Source organism: Pongo pygmaeus, chromosome 19 (genome assembly GCF_028885625.2).
Source record: "Pongo pygmaeus isolate AG05252 chromosome 19, NHGRI_mPonPyg2-v2.0_pri, whole genome shotgun sequence".
NCBI lineage: Eukaryota > Metazoa > Chordata > Mammalia > Primates > Hominidae > Pongo > Pongo pygmaeus.
The window spans coordinates 34,111,948-34,124,205 of NC_072392.2; positions in this window are offsets into that span (position 1 = coordinate 34,111,948).

The window sequence follows — 12,258 nt, forward strand, 5'->3', positions numbered from 1 at the left end:
GCAAGGGGTTCATACACAAAATAAGGAACTCATCAAAAGCAAAAATACAAAAGATCTTACTAAAAAAATCTACCCCAAACCTTTGTCCCCCAAAATTATTTCCCTACCTTCTTTTCCTGACCACCTTTGGCCCTCTCTCCCTCTCGCCAAACTTTTTCTTCTGCCATCTGCCCCCAAACTTCACCATTTTTTGCCCACCCTCATTTCACAAAGCCTTCTCTACTCTCCTGCTCAACACCCTTTTCCCCATCCATCTACCCAAACCCTTTCCCCAGTTTCTTCCCACCGTCTTTTCCCCTTATCCCTAGCCACCCTCTTTTCACCCTCCCACTCTCATCACCCTCTTTTGCTCCTTCATCCAAGCAAAAGCATTTTCCCCCATCTTTTCCCAAAACCTTCTCCCCACTCCTGCTGCTCACTACCCTCTTTTCCCCCTTCATCCACCCAAAAACTGTTTGCTTCATCATCTTTCCCCTCGTTCCTCCTTGCAATTCTCTTTCCCTTCTCCATGTACCCAAAAATATTTCCCCTCCAGACAGAGGGTCTTTTCACAAAGCCTTCTCCCCACTCCTGCTCACCTCTGTCTTTTCCCCCTCCATCTACCCCCCAGAACTTTCCCCACCATCTTTTCAAAGTCTCTTCCCTTTACCACTCGTGCTCTTCTTTCCCCATCCTGCTTGCCACCCTTTTTGCCCTCCATCTACCCCAAACTATTTTTCCATCATTTTCTCAACACTCTATCCCTGCTCTCTCTCACCACCGTCTTTCCTCCTCCTTGTCACCCTCTTTCTCCACTCCATCTATCGAAACACTTTTCACCCACTGTCTTTTCTTTCTCCACGCTCTTTTCTGCCACTGTCTTTTCACAAAACCTTGTCTTCCTCCTGCTGGCTACCCTCTGTTTCCTTCTCCCACTTGCTACCCTCTTTTGCTCCTCTACCCAAAAACTTGTCCCCCCCACTGTATTTTTGCCCCACCCTTCTTTTCACAAAACCTTCTCTCCCTACTGCTCGCCCCCGTTTTCCCCCATCACCTCCCCCTTTCCTCCTCTTACTTGCCACCCTGTTTTCCCGCTCTACCTACCTTTAAACTTTTTACCCACCCTCTTTCTGCAAAACCTTCCTTCTGTCCTGCTTGCCACCCTGTTTTTCCGCCTCCATCTACCCAAAAACACTTTTCCCCACCAACTTTTTGCAACTCCTTCCCCGACTAAGCTATCCTTTTTTCCCTTTGGCACTATCTACCCTCTTTATTCCCCTCCATCTATCCCAAAACTGTTTTCCTTCTCCTACCGCTCCAGCCTCGCTGCTATCTCCGTCGCTGCCAACAACCGCAGCCAGGCGAGCGGCGCTCCCGCGGTTCCAGCCTCCAGCATACGGGGCCAGTGACTCCTGATTCCTAGTCCGCTACACTATGCAGCGAACAACTCCACAGGAAGATAGAAGAACCTGAAAAAACCTCATCCCTCTTCAGCATCATTTATATACTGCAGTTATGCCCATGGAGGTTCCTGGGCTGCATGTTTTGAGTGGATGAGAAAAAACCTCCAGGCTTACTCTGGATTGGACTTTATGATCATGTTCTGATTGGATGAGAGCAAGTCTTAACACAACCAATCACAGCATGAAAATAAAGTCCAATCAGAGTAGGCCTAGAGGCTTTTCTCTCGTCCAATCAGAACATGTAGTCCAGGAACCACATTTGCATTAACCTCGGTATATAAAGCATGCTGAGGTCCCGTCACGTCATTTCAGGGTCTTCTGTGTCAAGTGGAGGAGCTACTCTGTGCCCAACTTGCAAAATTGGAAGAGGCCGCAACCTTTCGGCGGCTGGAGGATGGATGGAGCCTGGGACACTACTTCGCTGTGGTTGGTGGTGGCAACAGAGCAGTAGGAGGGCGGCCGGCAGCAGGAGCTTCTCCTGCCGGGCTGGAGGACTAGAAGGAAGAGGCACCACCACATGCTGGAGGCTGGAGCCTGTGCCACCATGGCTTGCCTCGCTGTGGTTGGTGGTGACATCGGAGACTGCCGCTTGGCCACAGTGGTAGAAATGTGATGGGGTAGGTGAGTTTTCCGGGGCTGCCCTGTACACCTCTGGGGACAAGGGTTGGGTGTCCTATTGGGGCTCACTGCTAGAGGTTACCCTGCCTCTGGCAGTGGTCTGGTTGGGGGCACTCTCCGGTGTTGCATTGCTCGTGGTGGGGCAGGTTGGCTGGCTATCTGGGGCTATACTCCCCCTGGTGGCAGAGATGATGGGGGGAGGCAGATTGTGTACACTAATGTGTATTGCAGGTGGCTGGGGAAGGATTAGGTGCACTATCTTCTGCTGCACTGCCCACGACAGGTGGTGGGTTGGGTGGAGTTATCCGGAGCTACAATGCTGGCAGTGGGCAGTGGTTTAGGGGCGCTGTTGGGTGCTGCACTGCCAGTGACTGGGGGGTGCGCCATCAGGAGCTGAACTGCCGGGTGGCTGGGTCAGATTGTGAGCACTACTGGGTGGTATGCTCCCTGAGGTGTGGGGGGAGTGCTTTGGGGGGCATATGGGGTTTACATTGCCTGAAACTAGGGTGTGTTGGATGTGCTATCTGGGGGCTACACTATTAGTGACAGAGGGCAGATTAGGGGTGCTATGGGGGCTACACTGCCAGCGGCATTGGCGAGCTGAGGAGGTGGCAGCGGCAGTGACAGCAGTGGCCTCCTTCTGGTTGTTTCCAAGTAAGGGATTGTTCTCTTCCCAGACTGCAGACTCTAGAAGGCAATTTTCTCCCACTCGAGCTAGATTGCACAGCAGGGCCCCCACACCCACTGTGGTTTCCCGGCCCGCCCTCATGCTCTGTGTTGGGAAGACCACATGGGACTACCGGGCGGGGAGTAGTAGGCACCATGGAGGAAGTGGGGTACAGGGCACTTTTGGTGGGGGTGGAGGTGTCAGGAATGGGAATCAGCCCTTGGGTGGGGAGGGCTGGTTGGGTCTGAGTCTCTCCTACTCGGGCTCCCTGAGGAGGGCAGCCTTGGTGGGCCCAGCAATTCCTGGCCAGCTGGACTTGGTCAGGGGCCGGTTTCAGTGAAGGCACTCACTCCAACCCCAGACCCCAGTTCCTGGCCAGCTGTAGCCAGAAGGAGAGGCTGGACTTTGGAAGGTGGGTGTGAGTGCCTTCAATGAAACTGATCCCTGCCACCCAGGCACCAGCATGACAAGGTGAGGCTCTAACTGTTCCACTGCCTGAGTCCCGTTTTGGGCTTTTCTGGCTTTGCCTGCCTGGCTGCTCCAAGCCAGGCTGCAGAAGGAGAAGGAGGAGTCGCCAGTGGTATGGTCGAGCAGATGACGTGGCTCTGCAGCTTTCCTCATGCAGTTGGTGGTGGAGATGGAGACTGCAGCTCCACTGGAGCGGTAGGAGGACACCCACGGGGACCAGGTGGTAGGAGCCTGGTGGGGTGGGCTGGTACATTGAGGGTGACAGTGGTTGTATTAGCATCGGCACCAGTGGTGGTAGCAGTAGGAAGTCTGGGGGCCGGGAAGGGGGAGTAGGAGCACGGCAGGGCCCATCTCATTCTGGGGTGGGGAGGAAACTGTGGGTGCTGTAACGAAGGCCTCAGTGGCAATGGTGGTGGTACTTCTAGGGCAAAGAGTCCTCCCCCTTCTCCTGCAATCTCTGGAGGGTGCCCTCCTCCTGCTGGTGCCTCAGCTAGGTGTGAATGGCAGCATTATCTCATTCTTAACAAAATTTAGGGGGTGACTATTTGTGTATCCTTTTGCTTGTTTTTTGTTGTGATACTCTTGGAGTTACTCAAATTTTATGAATCAAGGAGGGGATAAAAGGTATCATAATAGGCCTTTTAATTCCCACACCTGTTCTTTTTCCTTTCTTCCATTGTATATTTTCTTCTCATTTCATTGTTCCTCTTCATTTGCTTTTACTACTGCTTCTATTTCATGTTTGTGTTCTTGTTTCTCCTCCTGTTTTTATTTTTTTTATGCCAAACAATGGCCTTAACAAACCAAAACTGAGTTAAAAATAAAATACTTGTCACTGTATTTTTTAAATAACTGATCCCTTACTATGTTTTAGAGATGAGGAAAAAAAAAGTTGTATAATTAGTTACTTGAATAGCTATGCTTTCATAATTGTGTTAATCTACTTTTGCCTAGTGTTCCATGCTAAGCATGTGGGAATTACTTATATCCTACTGCTAAATGTCATCGACAAGGTCTGATTTTTCACTTATGCCAAAATTCAAAAAATTGCAACCTCTGGCATAAATAGGCTAATGTGTTGTGTTATTCAAGGAATCAAAAATGAAGCATCACATAAAATATTGGTAGGAAACAGCCATTTCTTGTCTCTCACATATTTTTTTCTGGAGCTATGCAAGAGTCACAGGGGTAATAAGTTCTAATTTATGAGATGATTAAGTGAACCATAATCCCTTCATTTTTTTTCTCTGCCATGATTTTCAAGAGTATTGTCATCTGCATGAGCAAACCTGGTTCATCACCACATCTTTGCAAGAGGAAAAAGAAGGGGGGAGAATTATGTGTATAATGTTGTAAGGCAAAGATTCACAACCAAAAACAAGGTTTTATTAACTTTCGCCTTTAAGAACCTGCAGTGTTTAGCCCTCTTTGATTCCTAGTATTACTACCTTTGGTATGAACTCCTTTTTTAAACTGATCACTCTAGAAGTTTATGCATTTTGTATCATTTTTTCAAGCCAACAGAAATGTGTAAGGCCTATAATTCTGACACTTTTTAGTTATTTTTAAGGCTATGAGCATGTAAGATACTGTTGATACATGGAAGAATGTGTATAAATACCACTAGGCAGCTTATTTTGAAGAGATTGTATCTAAATTTTTGTCCAGAGTAGACTGGTTGCAGTTTCTTAGGTGTGTTTCTTAATATGTTGCCTCAATGTCTTAAAACATGTAGAAATTTGAATACAGTTTAACTTCATATAGTCCTTTGTTTATAGGTTTAATATTTCTAAAGACTAAAGACATCTTAAAGCTCCCTTTAAGATTCAGTAATATTAATAAAATTTTAGAAATATAGGGTTAGAATCCAACAAATTCAGAGGAAAATTGTTAAATTATATAGCTGTAGAGCAGGAATGAAACCCAGGTTCTAAGCTCTAAGGGGGCCATGAGGTACCATACAGGTGCATCAGTGACTGGGCATAGATTAGGCAAAATTACAGGATGGTTAAGAGAGTGAGCTGTGGAGCCCAACTCTATGTAAACATGAATTTTTAAACTCCATGGTGCCTCAGTTTATCCATCTTTACAATGGGGACTGTAGTAAGTTTTTCTTTTTCTGCTCAGTTGTCTGTCTTGTTGCCAGCGGTTCCCTAGTCTGTCTTGTTGCCTCTCAGTGCCCACATGAGAGGAACTAAGGTAATTTCTGACAGACTGGGACTCTTTAAAGAAAAACAGAAGGTGCTACAAAACCCATTTTAGGAGAAACCTCTGTTGTCCTCATGGAATCCCAAGAACTTCAGGCAGACAGATCTCTCTCAAAATCTAAAGCTCTCCTCTGTTTTGCTTTGTGTTATCTGACCTTTTAGGTTTGGGTGGGCATCAGAAATCAGTCAGGGAGAGAGATCTAAAGAAAGTTGTGGATATGAAGATGTATTTATGGTAAGAAAAGTTATGAAGGAAAGAAATGTTATATGAGAGAGGATCTTGTATGGCAAATTCTTGTCCTAAAGTAGAATGACTAATTATGAAAGAGGGAAATACAGGAAAAGTCAGAAAGTTCATGTCATAGATGGTCTGTGGAAGTTGTGTTAGGGTTCATAAAATGAGAAAGAAAAACTTACAACTGCTAGATCTTTTCCTGTCTAGAAGTGTTGTTTATGTGATGTATATACAAAGGAGCCCTAATTACTTGGCTTAGAAGAAAAGGAAGGCTCTTAAATATTTTGTCAGAAAAATAGAATCTCCAATGATTTCACATGCCTTCAGTAATCTTTGGGAAATAAAGACAGTGTTAAAATCATTGGTAAAGAAAAATCATCAAAATTTATCCATTTTGTCTAATTTAAGTCAGAGTTTAAATTTTAGAAGTGCTTTAATGTCATAAATTGATTGACTTTGGAAAATTGTTCTGTTTACCTGGTTTGGAGCTGTTCAACTTCTAGATGAGGCCTGGGGACAGGTGGAGTTAGCCATGTCTCCTAGCTATGCTGGAAAGAGTGAGACTTTACCTACAGTTCTGTCTTGTATCCTATACACTGCACCTGGTACCTTATTAAAACTTCCTGCTGCTTCTAATCTCTGAGTTCCACTTAAAATTTTTCCATCACATGAATACTATCCTCTGTACTAAATTTTTCGGCAATTAAATACTTAGAATCATTTTTGCCCACTTGACCCAAGCATTAGTGATATATCTTTAGAATACTTACAATGTGTCACAATATATTCAGCAAATGTAGCGAATGGCATTTTTACTTTTGTCAGCATTTACATAGCATTTATGTAGCAATGCTATCTCAAGTATTTTTAGTCATTTGCATGTTACATAATATGCTTTTGATTCCTTTGTTTCTATGTAAATAAATGAGATATTCAATAAATAGTATCAATTAATGTTTCACTTTTAGAATATACTTATTAGGATTATTTTTAAACACTATGTCATATTTACTTGTTGGCTTTATGATAAGTTAGAAATAATATTTTGGATTAACTGTGTGACTCATGAAAGGGAGTTTGTGCAATTATAATCTTTACAAATTTTTACTTGATTTTCAAGACTTCCACTACAACTGTTAGAACAAGGTAATAAATAAGCATATCTATTAATATCAACTGTTGGATAGACCCAACGATAGTGTAAGAATTAATATAATTTCTTCTACTAAAGGTATTGGATTTGTTTTGAGAGACCACAGTTTAAAATCATTGACATAGAAAGTTTGAAAATTGTTAAATTTTTAAAATGTCTTTGAAATTGTTTTATAGAAAAATAATTATTCTAGTATAGATTGGTAGGTTTTTTTTTTTTAATAAGGACTAGACCAAGAGAAAGGGAGAGTAGTGATAAATGTCCAGGTTTTCAAGTTGAAAAGTGAAAATCAATGTATTACAACAGATGGATTTGATGTCACATTACAAATGCTGAAAACATTGTATGTAATCTACTAGCCAGAGTAATTATACAAGGCAAAGAAATGAAAGGCATCCAAATAGGAAAGGAAGGGGTGAGATTGTCTCTGTTTTGTGAAAATGTAATCCTAAAGTAAAGAAAATCTTAGACTCCACCAAAAAAACCCGTTAACGCTGATAAACACATTCAATAAAGTTGAGAGTTACAAAATTAACATACAAATAGTATTCTTGTTTCTAAACACCCATGACAAACTATCTGAAAAATAAATTAATAAGGTAATTACATTCATAGTAGCATCAAAACAAACATATAAGTAAATAAAATACTAAGGAGTAATTTTAATGAAGGGTGTGAAAGATGTGTATACTGAAAATTATAGCACATTGATGAAGGAAGTTGGAAGTGACATAAATAAATAGAAAAATATCCTATATTTATGAATTCAAAAAATAATATTGTCAAAATCTTAATGCTACCCAAAACAATCTACAGATCTGATATTTGATAAAGCAAACAAAACATAAAGTGGGGAAAGGACACTCTTCAATATATGGTGCTGGGATAATTGGCAAGCAACATGCAGAAAAATGAAACAGTTCTTCAAAAGGTTAAGTATAGAATTACCACGTGACTCAGTAATTCACTCCTATGTATACACAAAAATATTAAAACAAACGTCTACACAAAAAGTAGCATACAAGTATTTATAGCAACAAAAAGTAGGAAACAACAGAAATGTTCATCAATTGAGGAGTAGATTAATAAAATGTGGCCTGTCCATAAAATATAATATTACTTGGCAATGAAAAAGAAAAAGGTATTAATACATGCTCCAAAAAGGATGAACATTGAAAACATAATAAGTGAAAGTAGCGAGTCACACATAACTATATATTATTATGATTCCGCTTACATGAAATGTCCAGGGTAGGCAAATCCTTCCAGAATAGGCAAATCCTTAGGAAGAAGATGGATGGTTGCCTAGGGCTGGGAGGGGTTTAAAGAAAGAGTGGGGAAAATGAGGAAAGATTGCTAATGGGTGCAAGCTTTCTTTTAAGGAGCATAAAAATGTTCTAGAATTATACTGTGGTGATTGCATATTCACCCACTTAATGCACTGAAAAATTGAATTTTATACCTTATATGAGTGAATTAAATTATATATAAATTATGTCTCAATGAACCTGTGAAAAAAGTTAAAAAATATGTGGTATGCATACAGAAAATTTCTTCATTTTATTTTATTTCCATAGGTTTTTAGGGAACAGGTGGTGTTTGATTATAAGAATAAGTTCTTCAGAGGTGATTAGTGAGATTTTGATGCACCGAACACCTGTGCAGTATACACTATCCAATTTGTATTCTTTTATTCCTCATGCCCTACACCCTTTCTCCCAAGTCCCCAAAGTCCATTGTAGTAGTCTAATGCCTTTGCATCCTCATAGCTTAGTTCCCAAATACGAGCGAGGGCATATGATGTTTGGTTTTCCATTCTGACGTTACTTCCCTTAGAATAATAGTCTCTGAGTCCATCCAGGTTGCTGTGAATCCCATTATTTTTTTCGTTTTATGGCTGAATAGTATTCTCATATATTTATTTATTTATTTAAATCACAATTTCTTAATCTACTTATTGGTGGGCATTTGGGCTCGTTACATGTTTTTGCAATTGTGAATTGTGCTGATATAAAATAAGACATGAACAGGATGCTGAGGAGGGTATCAACAAACTTCTACATACAAGTATTTTATAGCATTGCTTTGAAATATTTGATTCTCATATTTATTTTAATGGATGAAAAATTGTTGGGCAGTGTTCAAAAGTATCTAGTATGAAAAAAATAATTTTTGTCTTATATTCCAATTTTTTCCTTTCTTGTGTAATGATAAACAAGACAGATCTTCATCAAATTTTGTACTTTTTATCTCCACTGACTTCTGATAATATATATTTTATTTATTTATTTTATCATATTTTTTCTTCAAGGTAGGTTGAGCTGATGACACATACAAAGAAATACACTCATATTCATATGCACACACATCCCAAACAAAACACTCAAAAGAGATCTAATTAACCTATTGCCCAAATATTTTCAAATCTAAAATAAGTGTAAGATTTTGTTTTGCATAAAATATAGTCAGTTCATTCACAGTCTTTATTATTTTGGTGTGAGTTACAGCTTGGAAGCATGTTTGGCTTATATAATCATACATATAATCTTGACAAGGTAAAGCAAGAACTGGCATAACTCACTGAAATGAAAGTGCTCATGGTTTGTATGATCGCATCACAACTGGAAGTAAAAAGGTTATTCACTTTTCATGGCAAACCTTGCCTTTTTCTCTACGGTTCATGGTCTAAGGCTTTTTTTTAAGACACTTTGATATTTTTTCAATACTATTTGGAAAAACCTTTATTATTGATAAAGTATTGACAATCAGCCTGCTTGTTTCATATAATTGAGTAGATATATTCTAGAGAGTTAAATAATGTATTTTAGATTTAGATTTAACTTTTATGTTTTAGACCTTAAACTCAACCATACATATTATTAATTTCCATATTTCAAGTAATATCACTGCTGATTCTCTGCCCCAGATGGATGGTTCTTTCTTCTATTTTTGTATTATCCAGGCCCTTTCTCTATAATCTCTTTTCACAATAATTATAAAATTTGACCCTTTGTCATTCATTGTCACTGAAAATAGAGAATCTTAAATTGAAATAGAGACTTACTATGATATCTTTCTAAATATAGTGCATTGATTAGTGGTAAAGTCTGGAAAGGCCTCTGGATTTGGACTGAGCCATGCTAACAACTCTCTTGGTTCTCCAGCTTGCACATGGCCTATTATGAGACTTCTTAGCCTCTGAAATCAGATAAGCCAATTCTCCTAATAAATGTCTTCTCTTCACCTCTTCTCTCGCTCTCTGTCTCTCTCTCTCTCTCTCTCTCATATATACATATATATATGTATATATGTATACACGCACACACACACATCTTCTATCAGTTCTGTTTCTCTGGAGAACCTTAACTAAATCAGAGTTCTTAACAGTTTTATTTCCTCTGGAGAATAATATATGTACATCTTATATATGTAATTTAAATTACTACACATGCTACTTTTAATGTTATATTTATCAAAAAGCATGTAAAGTCTAAGATTATATGGGCCACTGTTTAATGTTTTCCAAAAGGGAATTTTGAATAAAGTGAAATTGATTTTTTAAGAATAAGCTGAAAAATTAAGGACACTTACAAAACTCTAAAAACACAATTAAAATGCTACATTTTGATTAGAAATGATTTTTAAAAAATTTAAATGACATCTTATGTATATCTTTTTCTGTATTGAATTCATAGACTGAGTAAAGTAGACTTCCCCAATGATGTGGGTGGGTCCCATCCAATCAGTGGAAGTCTTGAATAGAATAAAAAGGGTGACTTTCCTAGGAGTAAAAAGGAGCTTCCTCCTACCTGAATGCATTGAGATGGGACATCGGTCCCTTCCCACCTTTAGACTCAAACTGAAACTTTGGCTTTCATTGAGTGTCAAACCTGCCTGCCAGATTTCACACTGGAGCTATGCCACCATCTCTCCTGAGTCTCCAGATTGCTGACTGCAGATCTTGGGATGTCTTTTCCCCCATAGTCATGCTAAACAATGCCTGATTTCATCTCCCTGTCTCTTTCTCTCTCCTATTGGTTCTGTTTCTCTGGAAAACACTGACTAATATGATCACCATAACTGAACTCCAGATTAAAATTATGAGAGAAGTATGTAAAATGTATTTACTTTTAGTAAAACAATAACATTTCTACTTAATTTTTTTTTTGGAAGAAAGTAGCTAAGTCTTGTTTTCCTGTAAAAGCATGTAAATAGACATTTTGACTCATTGCTGTTTTTTTCTTGTCTCAACCTTATTACTTAGAAAATATTGTATTTGTTTTACTTAGAAAATATTGTATTTGTAATTGTTTACTTATTACTTAGAAAATATTGTATTTATATTGCATTATGTTCTGAAAACATAAATGTCTTGTTTTACTTCTGAAAACAAATAGGCAAATAATGTTCTACCTTCTCTTACTAGCAAATACAATTATTTTTATTTTTTCCAAAAGAAGTAAATGTAATCAAGGGATGTACTTCACAGCATATTTTTGGTTAATGCTAATTTGTAATTTTATGTTTGCCTTTTTATGTAGGGCTATTTAGATGCCTATATTATTCTGTTTTTACATATATTTATTGCACATTTTTAATTTAAAATTTTTCCTGACTACAACTGCATGTTATAAACTCCTTAGGTACATAACATTTTTGCAAACAATATGACTTCTTAGAGAAAAGCTAAAAATGAAATTATTAGGTCAAAAATATTTTACTAATTTCATATGTGAAGTCTCCATTTTGATACATTAGGAAATAAAGTATATTTTTAAAACTTTCTTTTTCAGTATATTCGTATGTTAGACTTTTTAAATTACAGAGTTAATTATCATAGAATTATAATGTGCTTTGATATTTAATATTTGGATTTGTTTCTATTACTCCTGGACAAATTACCAAAAATGTAGTATACTATTTTGGTACGTTATACCAGTATATTAGTATTAGTAAATCATTAAAATTAATATAGTATTATTTTCTGTTCCTTTATTGTCCTGCCTCAGTGCGTCATAAGAACTTTGAGCCCAGAATTATTATCTCAGGATTCTTTGGCAAACTACTGTAATCAGCGATTAACATAGTTTCTAATGGTCTCCATCTCCTGGGATTCCAACCCTTGTCTAATACCCTCCCCATGGGTGTCAGCTGGATCTATAGGCTTGCTGCTGTTGCATAGAATACAGCAAACATGACGAGAGGTTGATTCTGTGATTAGTTGACAAAAGATGTGACTTCTGTCTTGGACTCTTTTCAATGGCTCTTTTTTTTTGGCTTCACACATTTTGATGAAGAAACCTTCCCATACTGAAGAAGCTCACATTATATGGAATTCTGGACAACAGCTGTCAAAGTACTGAATACACCATCAAGCATGTGAGTGAGATTGATTATAACTTGTGAGAGTCTCTGAATAGAAGACCCAGTTAAGCCACGCCCAGATTCCTGCACCACAGAAACTTTGA